This window comes from Patagioenas fasciata, unplaced genomic scaffold (assembly GCF_037038585.1).
Source record: "Patagioenas fasciata isolate bPatFas1 unplaced genomic scaffold, bPatFas1.hap1 Unplaced_158, whole genome shotgun sequence".
Taxonomy (NCBI): Eukaryota; Metazoa; Chordata; class Aves; order Columbiformes; family Columbidae; genus Patagioenas; species Patagioenas fasciata.
The window spans coordinates 123597-149554 of record NW_027288575.1 but is presented as its reverse complement, the minus strand read 5'-3'; the positions used below and the strand labels follow the sequence as shown (position 1 = coordinate 149554).

General features: G+C 53.2%; 3 long non-coding RNA genes across 4 annotated transcripts; all 3 read left to right on the top strand.

Moving 5' to 3' along the window:
• Positions 1 to 23: 23 nt before the first annotated feature.
• On the top strand, positions 24 to 3366 carry LOC139826770 (uncharacterized). The gene is made up of 2 exons (XR_011736906.1): positions 24 to 154; positions 2102 to 3366. It is a non-coding gene; the product is annotated as an uncharacterized lncRNA (long non-coding RNA).
• Positions 3367 to 10189: 6823 nt separating this feature from the next.
• LOC139826772 (uncharacterized) lies at positions 10190 to 13537 on the top strand. Of its 2 annotated transcripts, none has more exons than XR_011736909.1 (2): positions 10190 to 10325; positions 12273 to 13537. It is a non-coding gene; the product is annotated as an uncharacterized lncRNA (long non-coding RNA). The 2 variants fall into 2 exon arrangements; XR_011736908.1 differs by lacking the exon at positions 10190 to 10325 and adding an exon at positions 10814 to 11220.
• A 6822-nt stretch (positions 13538 to 20359) lies between these two features.
• Positions 20360 to 23707, top strand: LOC139826775 (uncharacterized). Its single transcript, XR_011736915.1, has 2 exons — positions 20360 to 20495; positions 22443 to 23707. It is a non-coding gene; the product is annotated as an uncharacterized lncRNA (long non-coding RNA).
• Positions 23708 to 25958: the final 2251 nt, after the last annotated feature.

Here is a 25958-nt window from a genome sequence, read left to right as displayed (position 1 = left end):
TTTCCCCGTTTCAGGCGGTGAGCCAGCCGGAGGACCCGCTCTGTCCGGCCGCAGGGCCCGTGGAGCCGAGGACTCTCTTGGCGCACCCCGGGGATGTCTCTGGAGAGACTCCTCGTCTCGGTCGGATCGCCGCGGGGACGGACGAGGACCTCTGGTGAGAAGTCTTTCTTCTCTGAAATTTGGGACCGGTCACGTGCTCGCGAACTGTCCGTAAGTCGTGGTACGGAATTTCGGCAGGATAGCGTGGACGGGGTTGCGAGCACCTTAGAGGTATACAGTAGTTGCTGTGGAGTTGTTTGTGCGGCCAGCTTTTGGTGTTGGTTGTTCCCGTGCTCCGTTGTGGTGCAAAGCTGGCTCTGTATGTAGCCGTGAAGCGTACCGTAGTTGGGTTTAATTCTTGGATGTGCCTTGGTTCTGACTATGCACTTGAACACCGAAAACTACAGCAGGAGCTGCTGTGGCTTTAACTTGCAAGGAGTGTGAGCGTTGTGGAGCCATCTGTGTTGCAGAGTGTCCTAATTGCGGTGCTGAGTGTTAGAGAGATTTGAGCTGGGTACCGGAATTGTTTTGTTTTGGAGACGGTGGGATAAACTTGGAGTACAACTTGTGAGGGCGGTGTGTCGTGGGTAGGTTTGAGTATTATCTGTGGAGTACTGCTGTAGGTGTTAATAGTTATTTGCTCGTATTTGTTACAAGATGAGCCGTGTCGTTCCGTGTGACGCGTAATGGGAGGACGGCGTAGTAGCGGTATTCTGAAAAAGAGCCCGTTCGGGTGTATTTTAGCTCACAGGAAAGAGATTGAGGAACCACCTGGTGATAATGTGAATAGAGAAACCTTGATGAAATCTTGTGAGCAGAGGCCATTGTATAAATTGGACAAGGAAGGAAAGCCTGTGCGCAAAGCGCGGTGCTGCACCCGGAAGGAGGCGAACCTGTGAGGAAGAGTGATCGAGAAGGAGGGTTGGAGCGCACCTGTGAGTCAAGAGGGCCCCAGAAAGAAGACACGGGTGGTGGAACCACAGGTCAGGAGAGCTCAAGGAAGGAGAAAGGTGATTGGGGCAGTATGGGTTTTTCTAGCTCACGCGCTAATGGAAACAGTTTGGATAATAAAAGAAATGTATTCAAAACCAATAATTAAAGGCAGGGAATGTTTATATGCTATGTATTGGATAGACCTGAAGGTGTATTTGTTCCTAGAACAAAGGTGAAGTTACAATGGTAATTAACTGAAGATGTGAATTTCCAGATTGCATTGGCAACATACGCAGGGAACATATCAGTTTATTACCCTCAACATAAACTGTGGGCTGAAATTGGTAATTTACCGTTGTATGGCAAGTGCTGCTGTCAGCAACGACAAGACTGAATTTACCGATGCCTCTGGTTGCTCACGTAAAGTTGTAATTACATGGCTAAACTCAGATACCCAGTGTTGCAAACACAAGGTAGAAAAAGGAGACCAAGGGTCAAACAAGTTCTTGAGCTGACAGCTGTTAGGATCGCTTTTGAGTGTTCTGTAATGAGCCTTTGAATGTTGTAACTGACTCATTATGCAGCTGGCATACTTAACCGCCTGGAAGCTTCTTTTCTTAAGGAAGAGGATGATCCTCTTTTGATGGCTGGATTGAGAATGCTATGGTTCCTAATAAATCATAGGCGTCATGGTTTTTATGCAGCGCACATCCGCTCTCGCGCTGCCCTTCCAGGACCTCTTGCGGAAGGCAATAGGAGGGCCGATGCACGAGCTGTGCCGCTTACTGTGCCTAAAGCCTTGGAGCAAGCTAAATTATCACATCAACTCTTTCACCAGAATGCAAAGTCGTTAAAACGACAATTTCAAATTACAACGGATCAGGCCAGGAGCGTTCTTATGTCCTGCCCTGATTGCCAACAGTCGGCACCCGTGCCATCCAAAGAGGGTGTTAATCCAGGAGGGATTACTGACAAGTACGGCCAGCTGATGTAACGCGTTGTTCTGAATTGGGTAAATACGTATGTGTTTCTGTAGACGCTCATTCCAGATTTCTCGTTGCGGCTGCACGCACTGGTGAAAGAGCACGGGACGTCTGTAAACAGTGGTTGGCGTGTTTTGCTGTTTCAGGAGTTCCAGGATATGTAAAACCAGAGGAAAGCGGAACGCACGCTGGATTAGAGGAGCGATCCCCCGAGTGCCCAGCGCGCCGTAATAAAAGTGCCTGCTTTTTAACACTTTCAAAACAGTGTTAAAGAGTCTGTTTGCCGACTTTTCGGTATCGTTTTCTGGCGACGAGGATGGGATAATCTGCCTGACCTCCCGTGGACCCCAGGATCTCTGGGACCTTGTGCCGGCACCGGGGAATTCCCGGAAGGGATCACGGATCCTCGGGCCAGCTCGGGACGTGGGTAAAACCCCATCAATGAGATAAGGCACTTTCATAGTCTGGTTTGTTTGCAGGCTGCCTGCGCGAGACGTGGGCGACACCAGCGCGTTGGGTCTGCGCGTTTTGGTAAATTGGGTAAATTAAAAAGAAATAAAAAACCAAAGAGGAAAATGAGAAAACAATAAATAAAAGAGAAAAACGAGGGAATAGTAATTTGGTAAAGGTACCTTTAGTGATTTTGCTGTTTGTGCCTTAGCAATTGTATGATTGTTTGTGTCTTTAGTGATTTGTTGTTGTTGTTACTTGTGTCTTGGGTGATTTTGTAGTCCAATACTTATGGTTCACCAATTGTCTGTTATTGTGATTGTGAAATAGGTAGTGGACAATGGACAGGAGCGATTCGGAAGAAATCCCCCCCGGGCTGTGTTTTGTGACATTGGAAAAGGATCGTTTGACTCCCTAGGGAACAGCAACCAGGGAATATTGTAATTAATGGTGGCCACTGTAAATAATATTAATATGCTGCACAGGTCTGGGTGGGTATACCCGAGATGTGTAGTATAGTAATGCACTACATGTAATATATAATGAGATATGTTTTAAATCATATATTGTCTATTATATAATGCATATTACACAATACAAAATGTTACATACGCATTGTATTTGAAAAAGGACAATCAGGGAAAGAAATTGAAACCAGTAAAAGGTTTGTTGACGAACAGATATTGGTGTAGAATACACAGAGAACATTAGATCAGGATTGTCCCTTGGTGAATGCAGGGTGGCATCCTGATGTCCTTATATCGGGGGACAGGCTGAATTGGTATGGACAGTGCATTTTATACGGGATTGGACACGCTGTGCCTAAAGCTGTAAATACGCCAAAGCCTTCTGAGATAAAACAGGATCGTCTGTGCCTCATTTGCTACACCCCTTTATCTGTTTCCCAAATTACGATTTAGACTGTATTTACCATTGTAAAAATAAAGCTTTCCCCCTTTAATTTTTGTCATGTATTGTAATTCATAGAGATATTGGAGCCCGTCCTACCTAAACTGTAGAAAAGACAGCAGCCATGTGTATTTTTAAATAAAGATTAAATCAAGTCTGCTAGCCCATTATCTCTAAGCGTTCTACTGTGATCACCTCCCTCCCAAGGTTTTGTGTCTATTGTATCAGGGCCTGACACCCACGGCCACAGTGGATGAATCGCCATGGGCACAGCAGCAGGACCCGCTTGTTGGTGTCCAGGGTATCCACTCCAGCAGACACTGTTAGTAAAAGAGCACATCATGGAACTGGAGAACCATCTAATTGTGTCATTATACACATTCACTGCTCTTTTTTCTGCTTTATACCCCTGGTAGCTTTTTAAAATGGCACAGTTTGAAAAGGATTTCTGTTTTGGCCCTGCACACGGAGGCTGATTTTCCTTTTCTAGGGCCTTCCACCCGGTTCACCGCACCCGTGTGATCACTGCGCTGCACGTGGGCAAAATCAGCTGTGCCCTGTGTTTCTCCCGTAAAATAGTAAGAACGCTAATACAATCGTGCCAGGAACTACCTTCACTGTGAATATTTGAAGGAACCCACTGCTAATGTATTGTTAATGGGTACTTGCATTGTGGATTAGATGCAACAAAAATCCATACTTTCTTTTATCCTTTGCTGTACAGGAGGTGGTTGAACTTTTCTATAGCAGATTCAATCACCTGTTGTAAAGCGAGATGGTTGTCTCCTGTGAGGAAGCAGGGTAGATTTACCCATGCTCTATAAGCACCATGGATGAGCTATATAGAGTAACAGCTTAAAAACAAACCAACCAGCAACAAGAAGCTAACGATCAAAACAGCAAAAGGAAAAAAACCCCAAACAAACCAACCCAAAAGCGCAGAGGCTCCTGAACGCCCCCTCTCAGTGCTGTGATGTCCGTTTCCAGGGAGCCCGTGGGGTGTCCCCACAACCGCAGACACAGGTGACCCGGCTGGGTGGTGCCAGCAGAGAACAGTTGGTGTGACCCAGCCCGCTGCGCTGCCCTGGGAAAGCCGGGGACAAAGGGCCGGGCCGGGGCATGGGGAGGTTGGTTCCAGCTCACGGATCAACTCACAGCGACTGCGGAAACAGCCCCGAGCCGGGACGGGCCCGGCCGTGTGCTCCTGTCTCCCCGCCGCGGGGGTCCTGGCTCTGGACATCGTTGCACAGGATCGTTTGAGAACCGTTCCTGAAGGAGGCGCAGCGCCCAGAGCAACAGCGCCTGCCCGGCTGCTGCTCAGCCGAGGGTAAGGGCTGGAACTGACCCTGTAGCAGCAGCAGAGCTGCCACAGCTGCGGGCGAGCCGAGTTACTGCTGCAGACAAGACACGGGGCACAGGGAGAGGCAATGTATTTTATTAGGATAGAAGGCATCTTTAGGAAAAAAAAACATTTTAGCAATGTCGGGCTATTATCTTTTATCAGTGTGTCTGCCATGTGCGCGGCTCTGGGAAAGCGCGTTCGGGGAGCTCGGGCTGCCCACGGGTCAAGAAAAAGCGCCCGCGCTGCGGGGCCCGGGGGCGCTGCGTGACCGCGCTCGGTGCTGCCGTCTGGTGGCCACAGCCCGGAACTGCAGCTGGGGAGCGGCGCCCGGTGCCCGTGCCGCGGGTAAGAGGGGGGCGCTGCCGCTGCGACCGAGGTCGTGCCCGTCAGAAAGGGGGGGCAGCGGTCGGACGAGCCGCCGGGAAAAAAAGAGGCGCCCGGCTCTCCCGGGGCGGCCCCGCTGCGAGGGGAACGGGCGAGGCGGCAGCAGGAGGAGGCGGCGTCTCCTCAGTCCCGGGCACAGGGGAGAGAAACCTGCCGGCTGGAGCTCCTTACGGCTCTCTCTGTTCACAATGAATTTAAGGGTAGGTGACCACCCGCCCCCCTTGTCAGCGTAAAGCAAAGGAGCGCGGTTTGTTGTTTCCTTTCAAACGCGGCTGCTGGAAGCCGCGCGGGCAAAGGGCGGGGGGGGCCCGGCAGGGCGGAGAGCAGACGGGTGAGGGTGCAGAGCGGGCCAATCAGATGGCGCGGGAAGGCTGGGGGGGGGGGCGGATCGCTGATAGGCTGCCAAGGCACGTCAATTGCCATTCTGTCCGCCAATCAGATTGCCGGAGGGGCGGGTGTCGGAGGCTCCGTACTGCGCATGAGCAAACTGCGAGTACTGATGGGCCAAGAGAATGATGATTGACTTGTCTTCGGCAGCCAATCGTGTTGCGGAAAGGGGCGGGTGCTGCTCTCTCCCTACTGCGCCTGCCCTCACTGCGAGCTCTGATAGGCGGAGAAAATGGTGATTGACGTGCCTAGGCAGGCTATCATTTTGCCGGAGGGGCGGGCGTTGCGGGCCTCTGGGCGCCGGACGGAGCATCCAATAGGAGGACAGCGTGGTGGGGTGGAAAGCAGCCAATCAGCGCGGGTCCTGGCGAGCGGGTCCGTGGTGTCTCGGGGTGGGTACCGGGAATTAACGGGAACGGGGGTCGGGGCGGCTGTGGAGCGGTTGCTGCAACCGGTACCCGGGGACCTGGAGGCAGTCGGCTCAGGGTAGCCCTTCGTGAGGTCCCCGGAGGCGGCAGAAAGGAAGGAGGCGACAGAAAGGCAGAGGGGGCCTCCCGCCGCGGAGGTCTCCGGGGCGCGGCGGGTGTCGGTGCCCGCGGAGCCCGGCGGGACGGTGGGAGAGTGCGAGGGGAACGGAGCGGCGAAAGAGGCGGCAGGTGAGTGCGGCCGCGGCGAGGGTGACCGTGCCGTTGGAACGGGGGGAGTGGGATGGGCCGGCGCGGTGAGGAGGCGTTCGGTTCAGTTTCCCCCCTGCCCTTACGGCCGAGTTGGCGAAGCCGGTGGGAGGTGTGTGACCCCGAGGGCAGGTGCGCCGAAGGCTTACGGTCTGGAGCCGTGTGTCCCTCCGGGACAGCAGTCGCTCCGGGAGCGGCGCAGCCCCCGTTAGTCGGGGGGAGACGTTTCAAACCAGAGCTAAGGCGCGGTGGCAGGCTCGGTGGCGTGGCGGGTCGGGCGCCGCTTCGGCGGGAGCTCGGGGCGAGGCCCGGCGGGTTCTGTGTCCTGTACGCGCGGCTTTCGTTCCGCGGCTCTCTGTGTGCGTTTTTGTTTCGTTGCGTTTGTTTTCTGGAGTTTATTTTGCGGGGTTCCCGCGAAACGCGGCACGACCGCTCGCCCGGGGCTGCCGCGGCGGTCTCAGTGCTGCCGCCCTGTGGCGAAACTCGGGTACTGCAGCGCACGGCCGGGGGAAGAGGCGCCGTTTGACCCGAAGCGGTCAGAAGTGCCAGAAACCAACGCCAGAACCGGCAGGAGCTGCGGCTTCGCAGTTCTGTCAGCATTGATCTTAGGACTCTGATTTTGATGCTAGTCGTTTTTACTTACATTACGCTACAGTGTTCTGTTTGGTACTGCTAGTGGGTAACAAATAATTGTGCTGTACCACAACGCGAGAGGATAATATTTCATAGACTTATACTGCCAAAGAGTTTGCAAGTGTATTGAAAAGGGGGGAATTCAAGAGAAGCTACCAAGTTAATGTATACTGCGATGAAGTTATAGAAGATGTACCCTTCATTAACCGGTTCACGTGGGGTAAATGCTTTCTGACCGCCTGCACGATGAGGGGATATTTTTCACCTTTTAGATCCTTCTGCATGACAAGAGGGAGACAGAAGATTTAATAACACATTGTTTAGAAGCTGAGAGCTTAGTTTATATTTAACTAATAGATGTGTTGTCAGTGAGAAACTAAACATTTATAACTAACTTCATCAATTATTTCTTAGGTTAGATATATTGTATGTTCAAAATTTAAAACAATTGTAATTAATATGTAGCAACTGTGTGATTATAAGCAATGCAAGAGCATCCAGTCGTGGGAGCACTTGCAGAGGACGACCCCCAGAGCTCCCCAGTGCAGATGAAAGAAACATTGCCTGCTTAACGGTGTAATTGACTCTGCTGTCAAGCTTATTTCTCCGTTTCAGTACGAGCCCATCCCGTGGCCTCACAGGGCTGTGTCCTGTGGCGGTGCTGTGGGGAAGGGGCGAGATGCTTTCCTGCACCGGTGGATGTGTTTGCTTTTATGCTGAGCGTGTCCTAAACGGTGTCAGTTTGTCTTAATGCTGTCTGGCGTTGCTGCAGTTGCTCTGGTTTTTTGAGGATGCCTTGTGTTTTGGGGTGGCCCGTTTCCCTCGAATCCTCCGTTAGCTCAGCTGCTCTCCTGTCCCTTCTTCTGACTAATTCCTCTGCTTTCTCCTGCTCTATTTTTTTCAGAGGCTGAACTCTAATTTGGAATTTCTGTGTTTCTGAGGGGGAGCTGTGAACGCCCGATGCTCAGCAGACCCCCCAGCCCAGGCGGGGAATGGAACCTGGGGAGCAGCGCCCAGGTGGGAGACGCGGCGCCGTCCTCCGTCCCCAGCGTGCGGCAGAGGAGCAGGAGGCGACAGCCGGCCGGGGGCAGATGCCGGGTGCGTCCCCAGCTCGCCAGAGCTCCCCCCGAGCCTCCTCCCGCGGCCCCGCTCGCCCCGTGCAGCCGCTCCCAGCTCCGGCAGCTCCTGCGAGCCCGTCCCGTGTTCCTGGGCCGCTCCCAAGCCCCGTCGTGAAGGCGGCAAGCCGGCCCTCGGCACCTCTCCGGTGGCCCCTGCGGAAGGAGCAGGCTGGGGCAGGGGTGAGCTACGGTGCTAACGGCCGCTGCTTCTTCTCTCCCTCTCCCAGAGGCCGCGCTGAGGATGTGGCCGTTCGCTCCCAGCCCGGGGGATGCCGTTGGCTGCGCCCGCCTCGGGCTGGCGAGGCTCGTCTGGCAGCGTGGCGGGAGCAGGGACAGGGGAGCACGTCCCGTGCGTGGGCGGGGGCTGCTGCTGCTGGAGCCAGAGAGGTTGGGGAGAGGTAAAGAGGAAGAAATGCGGGGCCGTCGGCCCAACGTCCGCTTCCTGCGGCGGGCGAGAGAGCGAGCCCCTCTCTCCGGGTGGCGAAGGCTCCCTCTGCGCGGCGTGCGGCGGGCCGGGGGCCAACGTGCGCGGCAGGGTCCGTGCGCGTATCCTGGAGCGGGACGGCTGCCTGGCGAGCGAGCCAGCGAGGCTCCATGTCCCCGAAGCCTCGTCTCGTAGGAGCCCTGACACCCCACCGTGTTCTCCTAGGCTGAGGACGGCCGAGCGCCCCGAGTTACCGGAGAGGAAGGGAGGAGAGAAGGAGACGGGAGCGTCTGAGCTGTTAGAAGCCTCCTGGCAGCCACCGAAAGCGAGAGCCGCTGTGAGTCCCTGGCCCTCGGGGCCTCGTCCCCGGCTTGTGTGTCCTGGTGCCTCCCTGCCCCTCCGTCTCCTTTTTCCCCACGCTTTCTCTGGCCCGTTCTTTTCCCTGCCATTAGTTTCCTCTCTGTGTCTGTATGTGCTGCTCTGTCTCTTTCCTTCCTCCCTCCCTTCGCCGTCTCTCTCTCTGTGCCTTTGTCGTGCTCGGCGTTGCCGGCTTTCTTCATTCCGTACGGCACTGTTCCCGTCCTCGTTCACGTTCTGAGCCTTTGTGCCGCCCCGTTTTTTTTTCTCTCTTTTTATTTTCTTTTTTCCTGTCCTCCGTCTCTCCGCGGGGCTCCTCATTCCTCTCTTTCTTCCTCCAAGCCCCTGTGTTCCCCGCGGTCTCTCGCTCTGCCATCGTTTTTGCCTGTTGCCCTCTCTCTTGCTTCCCGTTGATAGGAGGAACAAAAATCTTGTAGAAAGCCCTTGGCATAAGGCAGCAAGACCAGGCCTAACGGAACAGAAACCTAACAGAGAAACACTAGCTCTGTAGGGACTGGAGGTGGGGCAAAGCGGGATGTCGTTGGCTCGCAGGCTGGGAAAATGGGACGTTCCACTAAATGGAGAAGGAGCTACTTGAGTAGCAGCACAAAATGACAGCGGGCGTGCTCAAGACATGAGGTCGAGGAGCCAACACCGGGGCAGGGGGCACCGGGCTGCAGGGGCACCGGGGACCGCTGGAGACCCTTGATGGACACTGGCATACCAGAGATGGACTGCCAGCGAAGGGTGGGGTTATGGAAAGAACTTCTGTTTAATGCACTAACTAAGCGGTAGAAGCAAATGAATATGCAATAGGTGTATGTAAAGAATACCAAGAAGCGTGAACCACACGTACGCTCAAATACAGGGGCCATCCTCTGAGCGTGCGGTGCGCTGTATTGAAATTGCCCGCCGTTCAACACTTTCAGAACAGCGTTAGAGAGTCTTTTTTGCCGACTTTTTGGTATCTCTCCGCGTCCCGTGGTTCCTCGCCGTGTCCCCGTGTCCCGCTCCCTGCCCGTGGTCGCGTTCCTCTCTGTCCCGTTGACCGTGCCGGGTTTTTTTCCTCCGTCTCCGCGCCGCTGCCGCCGCGCCGATTTGTTTCTTTCTGTGCCCTGTTCCTGGTGCTCTTCCGGCCTCTTTTCCTCTGTCCCCGCCGCTGCTTTGATCTCTGCCTTGTTTTTTCAGAGCCCTGTCCCTTTTTTCTCTTCTCGCTTTTGAAGAGAAGCTGCCAAGTTAACGTATACTGCGATGAAGTTATAGAAGGTGTACCCGTCATTAACCAGTTGACATGAGGTAAATGCTTTCTGACCGCCTGCACGATGAGGGGATATTTTTCACCTTTTAGATCCTTCTGCACGACAAGAGGGAGATGGAAGGTTAAGTAACACGTTGTTTAGAAGCTGAGAGCTTAGTTTATATTTGACTAATAATTAACAGATGTATTGTCAGCGAGAAACTAAACAATTATAACTAACATCGTCAAATGAAATAAAGAACGTGGCTTAGCAGTGCTGCTGACTCTGCCGTCCCGTTTCTTTCCCCGTTTCAGCCGGTGAGCCAGCCGGAGGACCCGCTCTGTCCGGCCGCAGGGCCCGTGGAGCCGAGGACTCTCTTGGCGCACCCCGGGGATGTCTCTGGAGAGACTCCTCGTCTCGGTCGGATCGCCGCGGGGACGGACGAGGACCTCTGGTGAGAAGTCTTTCTTCTCTGAAATTTGGGACCGGTCACGTGCTCGCGAACTGTCCGTAAGTCGTGGTACGGAATTTCGGCAGGATAGCGTGGACGGGGTTGCGAGCACCTTAGAGGTATACAGTAGTTGCTGTGGAGTTGTTTGTGCAGCCAGCTTTTGGTGTTGGTTGTTCCCGTGCTCCGTTGTGGTGCAAAGCTGGCTCTGTATGTAGCCGTGAAGCGTACCGTAGTTGGGTTTAATTCTTGGATGTGCCTTGGTTCTGACTATGCACTTGAACACCGAAAACTACAGCAGGAGCTGCTGTGGCTTTAACTTGCAAGGAGTGTGAGCGTTGTGGAGCCATCTGTGTTGCAGAGTGTCCTAATTGCGGTGCTGAGTGTTAGAGAGATTTGAGCTGGGTACCGGAATTGTTTTGTTTTGGAGACGGTGGGATAAACTTGGAGTACAACTTGTGAGGGCGGTGTGTCGTGGGTAGGTTTGAGTATTATCTGTGGAGTACTGCTGTAGGTGTTAATAGTTATTTGCTCGTATTTGTTACAAGATGAGCCGTGTCGTTCCGTGTGACGCGTAATGGGAGGACGGCGTAGTAGCGGTATTCTGAAAAAGAGCCCGTTCGGGTGTATTTTAGCTCACAGGAAAGAGATTGAGGAACCACCTGGTGATAATGTGAATAGAGAAACCTTGATGAAATCTTGTGAGCAGAGGCCATTGTATAAATTGGACAAGGAAGGAAAGCCTGTGCGCAAAGCGCGGTGCTGCACCCGGAAGGAGGCGAACCTGTGAGGAAGAGTGATCGAGAAGGAGGGTTGGAGCGCACCTGTGAGTCAAGAGGGCCCCAGAAAGAAGACACGGGTGGTGGAACCACAGGTCAGGAGAGCTCAAGGAAGGAGAAAGGTGATTGGGGCAGTATGGGTTTTTCTAGCTCACGCGCTAATGGAAACAGTTTGGATAATAAAAGAAATGTATTCAAAACCAATAATTAAAGGCAGGGAATGTTTATATGCTATGTATTGGATAGACCTGAAGGTGTATTTGTTCCTAGAACAAAGGTGAAGTTACAATGGTAATTAACTGAAGATGTGAATTTCCAGATTGCATTGGCAACATACGCAGGGAACATATCAGTTTATTACCCTCAACATAAACTGTGGGCTGAAATTGGTAATTTACCGTTGTATGGCAAGTGCTGCTGTCAGCAACGACAAGACTGAATTTACCGATGCCTCTGGTTGCTCACGTAAAGTTGTAATTACATGGCTAAACTCAGATACCCAGTGTTGCAAACACAAGGTAGAAAAAGGAGACCAAGGGTCAAACAAGTTCTTGAGCTGACAGCTGTTAGGATCGCTTTTGAGTGTTCTGTAATGAGCCTTTGAATGTTGTAACTGACTCATTATGCAGCTGGCATACTTAACCGCCTGGAAGCTTCTTTTCTTAAGGAAGAGGATGATCCTCTTTTGATGGCTGGATTGAGAATGCTATGGTTCCTAATAAATCATAGGCGTCATGGTTTTTATGCAGCGCACATCCGCTCTCGCGCTGCCCTTCCAGGACCTCTTGCGGAAGGCAATAGGAGGGCCGATGCACGAGCTGTGCCGCTTACTGTGCCTAAAGCCTTGGAGCAAGCTAAATTATCACATCAACTCTTTCACCAGAATGCAAAGTCGTTAAAACGACAATTTCAAATTACAACGGATCAGGCCAGGAGCGTTCTTATGTCCTGCCCTGATTGCCAACAGTCGGCACCCGTGCCATCCAAAGAGGGTGTTAATCCAGGAGGGATTACTGACAAGTACGGCCAGCTGATGTAACGCGTTGTTCTGAATTGGGTAAATACGTATGTGTTTCTGTAGACGCTCATTCCAGATTTCTCGTTGCAGCTGCACGCACTGGTGAAAGAGCACGGGACGTCTGTAAACAGTGGTTGGCGTGTTTTGCTGTTTCAGGAGTTCCAGGATATGTAAAACCAGAGGAAAGCGGAACGCACGCTGGATTAGAGGAGCGATCCCCCGAGTGCCCAGCGCGCCGTAATAAAAGTGCCTGCTTTTTAACACTTTCAAAACAGTGTTAAAGAGTCTGTTTGCCGACTTTTCGGTATCGTTTTCTGGCGACGAGGATGGGATAATCTGCCTGACCTCCCGTGGACCCCAGGATCTCTGGGACCTTGTGCCGGCACCGGGGAATTCCCGGAAGGGATCACGGATCCTCGGGCCAGCTCGGGACGTGGGTAAAACCCCATCAATGAGATAAGGCACTTTCATAGTCTGGTTTGTTTGCAGGCTGCCTGCGCGAGACGTGGGCGACACCAGCGCGTTGGGTCTGCGCGTTTTGGTAAATTGGGTAAATTAAAAAGAAATAAAAAACCAAAGAGGAAAATGAGAAAACAATAAATAAAAGAGAAAAACGAGGGAATAGTAATTTGGTAAAGGTACCTTTAGTGATTTTGCTGTTTGTGCCTTAGCAATTGTATGATTGTTTGTGTCTTTAGTGATTTGTTGTTGTTGTTACTTGTGTCTTGGGTGATTTTGTAGTCCAATACTTATGGTTCACCAATTGTCTGTTATTGTGATTGTGAAATAGGTAGTGGACAATGGACAGGAGCGATTCGGAAGAAATCCCCCCCGGGCTGTGTTTTGTGACATTGGAAAAGGATCGTTTGACTCCCTAGGGAACAGCAACCAGGGAATATTGTAATTAATGGTGGCCACTGTAAATAATATTAATATGCTGCACAGGTCTGGGTGGGTATACCCGAGATGTGTAGTATAGTAATGCACTACATGTAATATATAATGAGATATGTTTTAAATCATATATTGTCTATTATATAATGCATATTACACAATACAAAATGTTACATACGCATTGTATTTGAAAAAGGACAATCAGGGAAAGAAATTGAAACCAGTAAAAGGTTTGTTGACGAACAGATATTGGTGTAGAATACACAGAGAACATTAGATCAGGATTGTCCCTTGGTGAATGCAGGGTGGCATCCTGATGTCCTTATATCGGGGGACAGGCTGAATTGGTATGGACAGTGCATTTTATACGGGATTGGACACGCTGTGCCTAAAGCTGTAAATACGCCAAAGCCTTCTGAGATAAAACAGGATCGTCTGTGCCTCATTTGCTACACCCCTTTATCTGTTTCCCAAATTACGATTTAGACTGTATTTACCATTGTAAAAATAAAGCTTTCCCCCTTTAATTTTTGTCATGTATTGTAATTCATAGAGATATTGGAGCCCGTCCTACCTAAACTGTAGAAAAGACAGCAGCCATGTGTATTTTTAAATAAAGATTAAATCAAGTCTGCTAGCCCATTATCTCTAAGCGTTCTACTGTGATCACCTCCCTCCCAAGGTTTTGTGTCTATTGTATCAGGGCCTGACACCCACGGCCACAGTGGATGAATCGCCATGGGCACAGCACCAGGACCCGCTTGTTGGTGTCCAGGGTATCCACTCCAGCAGACACTGTTAGTAAAAGAGCACATCATGAAACTGGAGAACCATCTAATTGTGTCATTATACACATTCACTGCTCTTTTTTCTGCTTTATACCCCTGGTAGCTTTTTAAAATGGCACAGTTTGAAAAGGATTTCTGTTTTGGCCCTGCACACGGAGGCTGATTTTCCTTTTCTAGGGCCTTCCACCCGGTTCACCGCACCCGTGTGATCACTGCGCTGCACGTGGGCAAAATCAGCTGTGCCCTGTGTTTCTCCCGTAAAATAGTAAGAACGCTAATACAATCGTGCCAGGAACTACCTTCACTGTGAATATTTGAAGGAACCCACTGCTAATGTATTGTTAATGGGTACTTGCATTGTGGATTAGATGCAACAAAAATCCATACTTTCTTTTATCCTTTGCTGTACAGGAGGTGGTTGAACTTTTCTATAGCAGATTCAATCACCTGTTGTAAAGCGAGATGGTTGTCTCCTGTGAGGAAGCAGGGTAGATTTACCCATGCTCTATAAGCACCATGGATGAGCTATATAGAATAACAGCTTAAAAACAAACCAACCAGCAACAAGAAGCTAACGATCAAAACAGCAAAAGGAAAAAAACCCCAAACAAACCAACCCAAAAGCGCAGAGGCTCCTGAACGCCCCCTCTCAGTGCTGTGATGTCCGTTTCCAGGGAGCCCGTGGGGTGTCCCCACAACCGCAGACACAGGTGACCCGGCTGGGTGGTGCCAGCAGAGAACAGTTGGTGTGACCCAGCCCGCTGCGCTGCCCTGGGAAAGCCGGGGACAAAGGGCCGGGCCGGGGCATGGGGAGGTTGGTTCCAGCTCACGGATCAACTCACAGCGACTGCGGAAACAGCCCCGAGCCGGGACGGGCCCGGCCGTGTACTCCTGTCTCCCCGCCGCGGGGGTCCTGGCTCTGGACATCGTTGCACAGGATCGTTTGAGAACCGTTCCTGAAGGAGGCGCAGCGCCCAGAGCAACAGCGCCTGCCCGGCTGCTGCTCAGCCGAGGGTAAGGGCTGGAACTGACCCTGTAGCAGCAGCAGAGCTGCCACAGCTGCGGGCGAGCCGAGTTACTGCTGCAGACAAGACACGGGGCACAGGGAGAGGCAATGTATTTTATTAGGATAGAAGGCATCTTTAGGAAAAAAAAACATTTTAGCAATGTCGGGCTATTATCTTTTATCAGTGTGTCTGCCATGTGCGCGGCTCTGGGAAAGCGCGTTCGGGGAGCTCGGGCTGCCCACGGGTCAAGAAAAAGCGCCCGCGCTGCGGGGCCCGGGGGCGCTGCGTGACCGCGCTCGGTGCTGCCGTCTGGTGGCCACAGCCCGGAACTGCAGCTGGGGAGCGGCGCCCGGTGCCCGTGCCGCGGGTAAGAGGGGGGCGCTGCCGCTGCGACCGAGGTCGTGCCCGTCAGAAAGGGGGGGCAGCGGTCGGACGAGCCGCCGGGAAAAAAAGAGGCGCCCGGCTCTCCCGGGGCGGCCCCGCTGCGAGGGGAACGGGCGAGGCGGCAGCAGGAGGAGGCGGCGTCTCCTCAGTCCCGGGCACAGGGGAGAGAAACCTGCCGGCTGGAGCTCCTTACGGCTCTCTCTGTTCACAATGAATTTAAGGGTAGGTGACCACCCGCCCCCCTTGTCAGCATAAAGCAAAGGAGCGCGGTTTGTTGTTTCCTTTCAAACGCGGCTGCTGGAAGCCGCGCGGGCAAAGGGCGGGGGGGGCCCGGCAGGGCGGAGAGCAGACGGGTGAGGGTGCAGAGCGGGCCAATCAGATGGCGCGGGAAGGCTGGGGGGGGGGCGGATCGCTGATAGGCTGCCAAGGCACGTCAATTGCCATTCTGTCCGCCAATCAGATTGCCGGAGGGGCGGGTGTCGGAGGCTCCGTACTGCGCATGAGCAAACTGCGAGTACTGATGGGCCAAGAGAATGATGATTGACTTGTCTTCGGCAGCCAATCGTGTTGCGGAAAGGGGCGGGTGCTGCTCTCTCCCTACTGCGCCTGCCCTCACTGCGAGCTCTGATAGGCGGAGAAAATGGTGATTGACGTGCCTAGGCAGGCTATCATTTTGCCGGAGGGGCGGGCGTTGCGGGCCTCTGGGCGCCGGACGGAGCATCCAATAGGAGGACAGCGTGGTGGGGTAGAAAGCAGCCAATCAGCGCGGGTCCTGGCGAGCGGGTCCGTGGTGTCTCGGGGTGGGTACCGGGAATTAACGGGAACGGGGGTCGGGGCGGCTGTGGAGCGGTTGCTGCAACCGGTACCCGGGGACCTGGAGGCAGTCGGCTCAGGGTAGCCCTTCGTGAGGTCCCCGGAGGCGGCAGAAAGGAAGGAGGCGACAGAAAGGCAGAGGGGGCCTCCCGCCGCGGAGGTCTCCGGGGCGCGGCGGGTGTCGGTGCCCGCGGAGCCCGGCGGGACGGTGGGAGAGTGCGAGGGGAACGGAGCGGCGAAAGAGGCGGCAGGTGAGTGCGGCCGCGGCGAGGGTGACCGTGCCGTTGGAACGGGGGGAGTGGGATGGGCCGGCGCGGTGAGGAGGCGTTCGGTTCAGTTTCCCCCCTGCCCTTACGGCCGAGTTGGCGAAGCCGGTGGGAGGTGTGTGACCCCGAGGGCAGGTGCGCCGAAGGCTTACGGTCTGGAGCCGTGTGTCCCTCCGGGACAGCAGTCGCTCCGGGAGCGGCGCAGCCCCCGTTAGTCGGGGGGAGACGTTTCAAACCAGAGCTAAGGCGCGGTGGCAGGCTCGGTGGCGTGGCGGGTCGGGCGCCGCTTCGGCGGGAGCTCGGGGCGAGGCCCGGCGGGTTCTGTGTCCTGTACGCGCGGCTTTCGTTCCGCGGCTCTCTGTGTGCGTTTTTGTTTCGTTGCGTTTGTTTTCTGGAGTTTATTTTGCGGGGTTCCCGCGAAACGCGGCACGACCGCTCGCCCGGGGCTGCCGCGGCGGTCTCAGTGCTGCCGCCCTGTGGCGAAACTCGGGTACTGCAGCGCACGGCCGGGGGAAGAGGCGCCGTTTGACCCGAAGCGGTCAGAAGTGCCAGAAACCAACGCCAGAACCGGCAGGAGCTGCGGCTTCGCAGTTCTGTCAGCATTGATCTTAGGACTCTGATTTTGATGCTAGTCGTTTTTACTTACATTACGCTACAGTGTTCTGTTTGGTACTGCTAGTGGGTAACAAATAATTGTGCTGTACCACAACGCGAGAGGATAATATTTCATAGACTTATACTGCCAAAGAGTTTGCAAGTGTATTGAAAAGGGGGGAATTCAAGAGAAGCTACCAAGTTAATGTATACTGCGATGAAGTTATAGAAGATGTACCCTTCATTAACCGGTTCACGTGGGGTAAATGCTTTCTGACCGCCTGCACGATGAGGGGATATTTTTCACCTTTTAGATCCTTCTGCATGACAAGAGGGAGACAGAAGATTTAATAACACATTGTTTAGAAGCTGAGAGCTTAGTTTATATTTAACTAATAGATGTGTTGTCAGTGAGAAACTAAACATTTATAACTAACTTCATCAATTATTTCTTAGGTTAGATATATTGTATGTTCAAAATTTAAAACAATTGTAATTAATATGTAGCAACTGTGTGATTATAAGCAATGCAAGAGCATCCAGTCGTGGGAGCACTTGCAGAGGACGACCCCCAGAGCTCCCCAGTGCAGATGAAAGAAACATTGCCTGCTTAACGGTGTAATTGACTCTGCTGTCAAGCTTATTTCTCCGTTTCAGTACGAGCCCATCCCGTGGCCTCACAGGGCTGTGTCCTGTGGCGGTGCTGTGGGGAAGGGGCGAGATGCTTTCCTGCACCGGTGGATGTGTTTGCTTTTATGCTGAGCGTGTCCTAAACGGTGTCAGTTTGTCTTAATGCTGTCTGGCGTTGCTGCAGTTGCTCTGGTTTTTTGAGGATGCCTTGTGTTTTGGGGTGGCCCGTTTCCCTCGAATCCTCCGTTAGCTCAGCTGCTCTCCTGTCCCTTCTTCTGACTAATTCCTCTGCTTTCTCCTGCTCTATTTTTTTCAGAGGCTGAACTCTAATTTGGAATTTCTGTGTTTCTGAGGGGGAGCTGTGAACGCCCGATGCTCAGCAGACCCCCCAGCCCAGGCGGGGAATGGAACCTGGGGAGCAGCGCCCAGGTGGGAGACGCGGCGCCGTCCTCCGTCCCCAGCGTGCGGCAGAGGAGCAGGAGGCGACAGCCGGCCGGGGGCAGATGCCGGGTGCGTCCCCAGCTCGCCAGAGCTCCCCCCGAGCCTCCTCCCGCGGCCCCGCTCGCCCCGTGCAGCCGCTCCCAGCTCCGGCAGCTCCTGCGAGCCCGTCCCGTGTTCCTGGGCCGCTCCCAAGCCCCGTCGTGAAGGCGGCAAGCCGGCCCTCGGCACCTCTCCGGTGGCCCCTGCGGAAGGAGCAGGCTGGGGCAGGGGTGAGCTACGGTGCTAACGGCCGCTGCTTCTTCTCTCCCTCTCCCAGAGGCCGCGCTGAGGATGTGGCCGTTCGCTCCCAGCCCGGGGGATGCCGTTGGCTGCGCCCGCCTCGGGCTGGCGAGGCTCGTCTGGCAGCGTGGCGGGAGAAGGGACAGGGGAGCACGTCCCGTGCGTGGGCGGGGGCTGCTGCTGCTGGAGCCAGAGAGGTTGGGGAGAGGTAAAGAGGAAGAAATGCGGGGCCGTCGGCCCAACGTCCGCTTCCTGCGGCGGGCGAGAGAGCGAGCCCCTCTCTCCGGGTGGCGAAGGCTCCCTCTGCGCGGCGTGCGGCGGGCCGGGGGCCAACGTGCGCGGCAGGGTCCGTGCGCGTATCCTGGAGCGGGACGGCTGCCTGGCGAGCGAGCCAGCGAGGCTCCATGTCCCCGAAGCCTCGTCTCGTAGGAGCCCTGACACCCCACCGTGTTCTCCTAGGCTGAGGACGGCCGAGCGCCCCGAGTTACCGGAGAGGAAGGGAGGAGAGAAGGAGACGGGAGCGTCTGAGCTGTTAGAAGCCTCCTGGCAGCCACCGAAAGCGAGAGCCGCTGTGAGTCCCTGGCCCTCGGGGCCTCGTCCCCGGCTTGTGTGTCCTGGTGCCTCCCTGCCCCTCCGTCTCCTTTTTCCCCACGCTTTCTCTGGCCCGTTCTTTTCCCTGCCATTAGTTTCCTCTCTGTGTCTGTATGTGCTGCTCTGTCTCTTTCCTTCCTCCCTCCCTTCGCCGTCTCTCTCTCTGTGCCTTTGTCGTGCTCGGCGTTGCCGGCTTTCTTCATTCCGTACGGCACTGTTCCCGTCCTCGTTCACGTTCTGAGCCTTTGTGCCGCCCCGTTTTTTTTTCTCTCTTTTTATTTTCTTTTTTCCTGTCCTCCGTCTCTCCGCGGGGCTCCTCATTCCTCTCTTTCTTCCTCCAAGCCCCTGTGTTCCCCGCGGTCTCTCGCTCTGCCATCGTTTTTGCCTGTTGCCCTCTCTCTTGCTTCCCGTTGATAGGAGGAACAAAAATCTTGTAGAAAGCCCTTGGCATAAGGCAGCAAGACCAGGCCTAACGGAACAGAAACCTAACAGAGAAACACTAGCTCTGTAGGGACTGGAGGTGGGGCAAAGCGGGATGTCGTTGGCTCGCAGGCTGGGAAAATGGGACGTTCCACTAAATGGAGAAGGAGCTACTTGAGTAGCAGCACAAAATGACAGCGGGCGTGCTCAAGACATGAGGTCGAGGAGCCAACACCGGGGCAGGGGGCACCGGGCTGCAGGGGCACCGGGGACCGCTGGAGACCCTTGATGGACACTGGCATACCAGAGATGGACTGCCAGCGAAGGGTGGGGTTATGGAAAGAACTTCTGTTTAATGCACTAACTAAGCGGTAGAAGCAAATGAATATGCAATAGGTGTATGTAAAGAATACCAAGAAGCGTGAACCACACGTACGCTCAAATACAGGGGCCATCCTCTGAGCGTGCGGTGCGCTGTATTGAAATTGCCCGCCGTTCAACACTTTCAGAACAGCGTTAGAGAGTCTTTTTTGCCGACTTTTTGGTATCTCTCCGCGTCCCGTGGTTCCTCGCCGTGTCCCCGTGTCCCGCTCCCTGCCCGTGGTCGCGTTCCTCTCTGTCCCGTTGACCGTGCCGGGTTTTTTTCCTCCGTCTCCGCGCCGCTGCCGCCGCGCCGATTTGTTTCTTTCTGTGCCCTGTTCCTGGTGCTCTTCCGGCCTCTTTTCCTCTGTCCCCCCCGCTGCTTTGATCTCTGCCTTGTTTTTTCAGAGCCCTGTCCCTTTTTTCTCTTCTCGCTTTTGAAGAGAAGCTGCCAAGTTAACGTATACTGCGATGAAGTTATAGAAGGTGTACCCGTCATTAACCAGTTGACATGAGGTAAATGCTTTCTGACCGCCTGCACGATGAGGGGATATTTTTCACCTTTTAGATCCTTCTGCACGACAAGAGGGAGATGGAAGGTTAAGTAACACGTTGTTTAGAAGCTGAGAGCTTAGTTTATATTTGACTAATAATTAACAGATGTATTGTCAGCGAGAAACTAAACAATTATAACTAACATCGTCAAATGAAATAAAGAACGTGGCTTAGCAGTGCTGCTGACTCTGCCGTCCCGTTTCTTTCCCCGTTTCAGCCGGTGAGCCAGCCGGAGGACCCGCTCTGTCCGGCCGCAGGGCCCGTGGAGCCGAGGACTCTCTTGGCGCACCCCGGGGATGTCTCTGGAGAGACTCCTCGTCTCGGTCGGATCGCCGCGGGGACGGACGAGGACCTCTGGTGAGAAGTGTTTCTTCTCTGAAATTTGGGACCGGTCACGTGCTCGCGAACTGTCCGTAAGTCGTGGTACGGAATTTCGGCAGGATAGCGTGGACGGGGTTGCGAGCACCTTAGAGGTATACAGTAGTTGCTGTGGAGTTGTTTGTGCGGCCAGCTTTTGGTGTTGGTTGTTCCCGTGCTCCGTTGTGGTGCAAAGCTGGCTCTGTATGTAGCCGTGAAGCGTACCGTAGTTGGGTTTAATTCTTGGATGTGCCTTGGTTCTGACTATGCACTTGAACACCGAAAACTACAGCAGGAGCTGCTGTGGCTTTAACTTGCAAGGAGTGTGAGCGTTGTGGAGCCATCTGTGTTGCAGAGTGTCCTAATTGCGGTGCTGAGTGTTAGAGAGATTTGAGCTGGGTACCGGAATTGTTTTGTTTTGGAGACGGTGGGATAAACTTGGAGTACAACTTGTGAGGGCGGTGTGTCGTGGGTAGGTTTGAGTATTATCTGTGGAGTACTGCTGTAGGTGTTAATAGTTATTTGCTCGTATTTGTTACAAGATGAGCCGTGTCGTTCCGTGTGACGCGTAATGGGAGGACGGCGTAGTAGCGGTATTCTGAAAAAGAGCCCGTTCGGGTGTATTTTAGCTCACAGGAAAGAGATTGAGGAACCACCTGGTGATAATGTGAATAGAGAAACCTTGATGAAATCTTGTGAGCAGAGGCCATTGTATAAATTGGACAAGGAAGGAAAGCCTGTGCGCAAAGCGCGGTGCTGCACCCGGAAGGAGGCGAACCTGTGAGGAAGAGTGATCGAGAAGGAGGGTTGGAGCGCACCTGTGAGTCAAGAGGGCCCCAGAAAGAAGACACGGGTGGTGGAACCACAGGTCAGGAGAGCTCAAGGAAGGAGAAAGGTGATTGGGGCAGTATGGGTTTTTCTAGCTCACGCGCTAATGGAAACAGTTTGGATAATAAAAGAAATGTATTCAAAACCAATAATTAAAGGCAGGGAATGTTTATATGCTATGTATTGGATAGACCTGAAGGTGTATTTGTTCCTAGAACAAAGGTGAAGTTACAATGGTAATTAACTGAAGATGTGAATTTCCAGATTGCATTGGCAACATACGCAGGGAACATATCAGTTTATTACCCTCAACATAAACTGTGGGCTGAAATTGGTAATTTACCGTTGTATGGCAAGTGCTGCTGTCAGCAACGACAAGACTGAATTTACCGATGCCTCTGGTTGCTCACGTAAAGTTGTAATTACATGGCTAAACTCAGATACCCAGTGTTGCAAACACAAGGTAGAAAAAGGAGACCAAGGGTCAAACAAGTTCTTGAGCTGACAGCTGTTAGGATCGCTTTTGAGTGTTCTGTAATGAGCCTTTGAATGTTGTAACTGACTCATTATGCAGCTGGCATACTTAACCGCCTGGAAGCTTCTTTTCTTAAGGAAGAGGATGATCCTCTTTTGATGGCTGGATTGAGAATGCTATGGTTCCTAATAAATCATAGGCGTCATGGTTTTTATGCAGCGCACATCCGCTCTCGCGCTGCCCTTCCAGGACCTCTTGCGGAAGGCAATAGGAGGGCCGATGCACGAGCTGTGCCGCTTACTGTGTCTAAAGCCTTGGAGCAAGCTAAATTATCACATCAACTCTTTCACCAGAATGCAAAGTCGTTAAAACGACAATTTCAAATTACAACGGATCAGGCCAGGAGCGTTCTTATGTCCTGCCCTGATTGCCAACAGTCGGCACCCGTGCCATCCAAAGAGGGTGTTAATCCAGGAGGGATTACTGACAAGTACGGCCAGCTGATGTAACGCGTTGTTCTGAATTGGGTAAATACGTATGTGTTTCTGTAGACGCTCATTCCAGATTTCTCGTTGCGGCTGCACGCACTGGTGAAAGAGCACGGGACGTCTGTAAACAGTGGTTGGCGTGTTTTGCTGTTTCAGGAGTTCCAGGATATGTAAAACCAGAGGAAAGCGGAACGCACGCTGGATTAGAGGAGCGATCCCCCGAGTGCCCAGCGCGCCGTAATAAAAGTGCCTGCTTTTTAACACTTTCAAAACAGTGTTAAAGAGTCTGTTTGCCGACTTTTCGGTATCGTTTTCTGGCGACGAGGATGGGATAATCTGCCTGACCTCCCGTGGACCCCAGGATCTCTGGGACCTTGTGCCGGCACCGGGGAATTCCCGGAAGGGATCACGGATCCTCGGGCCAGCTCGGGACGTGGGTAAAACCCCATCAATGAGATAAGGCACTTTCATAGTCTGGTTTGTTTGCAGGCTGCCTGCGCGAGACGTGGGCGACACCAGCGCGTTGGGTCTGCGCGTTTTGGTAAATTGGGTAAATTAAAAAGAAATAAAAAACCAAAGAGGAAAATGAGAAAACAATAAATAAAAGAGAAAAACGAGGGAATAGTAATTTGGTAAAGGTACCTTTAGTGATTTTGCTGTTTGTGCCTTAGCAATTGTATGATTGTTTGTGTCTTTAGTGATTTGTTGTTGTTGTTACTTGTGTCTTGGGTGATTTTGTAGTCCAATACTTATGGTTCACCAATTGTCTGTTATTGTGATTGTGAAATAGGTAGTGGACAATGGACAGGAGCGATTCGGAAGAAATCCCCCCCGGGCTGTGTTTTGTGACATTGGAAAAGGATCGTTTGACTCCCTGGGGAACAGCAACCAGGGAATATTGTAATTAATGGTGGCCACTGTAAATAATATTAATATGCTGCACAGGTCTGGGTGGGTATACCCGAGATGTGTAGTATAGTAATGCACTACATGTAATATATAATGAGATATGTTTTAAATCATATATTGTCTATTATATAATGCATATTACACAATACAAAATGTTACATACGCATTGTATTTGAAAAAGGATAATCAGAGAAAGAAATTGAAACCAGTAAAAGGTTTGTTGACGAACAGATATTGGTGTAGAATACACAGAGAACATTAGATCAGGATTGTCCCTTGGTGAATGCAGGGTGGCATCCTGATGTCCTTATATCGGGGGACAGGCTGAATTGGTATGGACAGTGCATTTTATACGGGATTGGACACGCTGTGCCTAAAGCTGTAAATACGCCAAAGCCTTCTGAGATAAAACAGGATCGTCTGTGCCTCATTTGCTACACCCCTTTATCTGTTTCCCAAATTACGATTTAGACTGTATTTACCATTGTAAAAATAAAGCTTTCCCCCTTTAATTTTTGTCATGTATTGTAATTCATAGAGATATTGGAGCCCGTCCTACCTAAACTGTAGAAAAGACAGCAGCCATGTGTATTTTTAAATAAAGATTAAACCAAGTCTGCTAGCCCATTATCTCTAAGCGTTCTACTGTGATCACCTCCCTCCCAAGGTTTTGTGTCTATTGTATCAGGGCCTGACACCCACGGCCACAGTGGATGAATCGCCATGGGCACAGCACCAGGACCCGCTTGTTGGTGTCCAGGGTATCCACTCCAGCAGACACTGTTAGTAAAAGAGCACATCATGAAACTGGAGAACCATCTAATTGTGTCATTATACACATTCACTGCTCTTTTTTCTGCTTTATACCCCTGGTAGCTTTTTAAAATGGCACAGTTTGAAAAGGATTTCTGTTTTGGCCCTGCACACGGAGGCTGATTTTCCTTTTCTAGGGCCTTCCACCCGGTTCACCGCACCCGTGTGATCACTGCGCTGCACGTGGGCAAAATCAGCTGTGCCCTGTGTTTCTCCCGTAAAATAGTAAGAACGCTAATACAATCGTGCCAGGAACTACCTTCACTGTGAATATTTGAAGGAACCCACTGCTAATGTATTGTTAATGGGTACTTGCATTGTGGATTAGATGCAACAAAAATCCATACTTTCTTTTATCCTTTGCTGTACAGGAGGTGGTTGAACTTTTCTATAGCAGATTCAATCACCTGTTGTAAAGCGAGATGGTTGTCTCCTGTGAGGAAGCAGGGTAGATTTACCCATGCTCTATAAGCACCATGGATGAGCTATATAGAATAACAGCTTAAAAACAAACCAACCAGCAACAAGAAGCTAACGATCAAAACAACAAAAGGAAAAAAACCCCAAACAAACCAACCCAAAAGCGCAGAGGCTCCTGAACGCCCCCTCTCAGTGCTGTGATGTCCGTTTCCAGGGAGCCCGTGGGGTGTCCCCACAACCGCAGACACAGGTGACCCGGCTGGGTGGTGCCAGCAGAGAACAGTTGGTGTGACCCAGCCCGCTGCGCTGCCCTGGGAAAGCCGGGGACAAAGGGCCGGGCCGGGGCATGGGGAGGTTGGTTCCAGCTCACGGATCAGCTCACAGCGACTGCGGAAACAGCCCCGAGCCGGGACGGGCCCGGCCGTGTGCTCCTGTCCCCCCGCCGCGGGGGTCCTGGCTCTGGACATCGTTGCACAGGATCGTTTGAGAACCGTTCCTGAAGGATGCGCAGCGCCCAGAGCAGCAGCGCCTGCCCGGCTGCTGCTCAGCCGAGGGTAAGGGCTGGAACTGACCCTGTAGCAGCAGCAGAGCTGCCACAGCTGCGGGCGAGCCGAGTTACTGCTGCAGACAAGACACGGGGCACAGGGAGAGGCAATGTATTTTATTAGGATAGAAGGCATCTTTAGGAAAAAAAAACATTTTAGCAATGTCGGGCTATTATCTTTTATCAGTGTGTCTGCCATGTGCGCGGCTCTGGGAAAGCGCGTTCGGGGAGCTCGGGCTGCCCACGGGTCAAGAAAAAGCGCCCGCGCTGCGGGGCCCGGGGGCGCTGCGTGACCGCGCTCGGTGCTGCCCTCTGGTGGCCACAGCCCGGAACTGCAGCTGGGGAGCGGCGCCCGGTGCCCGTGCCGCGGGTAAGAGGGGGGCGCTGCCGCTGCGACCGAGGTCGTGCCCGTCAGAAAGGGGGGGCAGCGGTCGGACGAGCCGCCGGGAAAAAAAGAGGCGCCCGGCTCTCCCGGGGCGGCCCCGCTGCGAGGGGAACGGGCGAGGCGGCAGCAGGAGGAGGCGGCGTCTCCTCAGTCCCGGGCACAGGGGAGAGAAACCTGCCGGCTGGAGCTCCTTACGGCTCTCTCTGTTCACAATGAATTTAAGGGTAGGTGACCACCCGCCCCCCTTGTCAGCGTAAAGCAAAGGAGCGCGGTTTGTTGTTTCCTTTCAAACGCGGCTGCTGGAAGCCGCGCGGGCAAAGGGCGGGGGGGGCCCGGCAGGGCGGAGAGCAGACGGGTGAGGGTGCAGAGCGGGCCAATCAGATGGCGCGGGAAGGCTGGGGGGGGGGCGGATTGCTGATAGGCTGCCAAGGCACGTCAATTGCCATTCTGTCCGCCAATCAGATTGCCGGAGGGGCGGGTGTCGGAGGCTCCGTACTGCGCATGAGCAAACTGCGAGTACTGATGGGCCAAGAGAATGATGATTGACTTGTCTTCGGCAGCCAATCGTGTTGCGGAAAGGGGCGGGTGCTGCTCTCTCCCT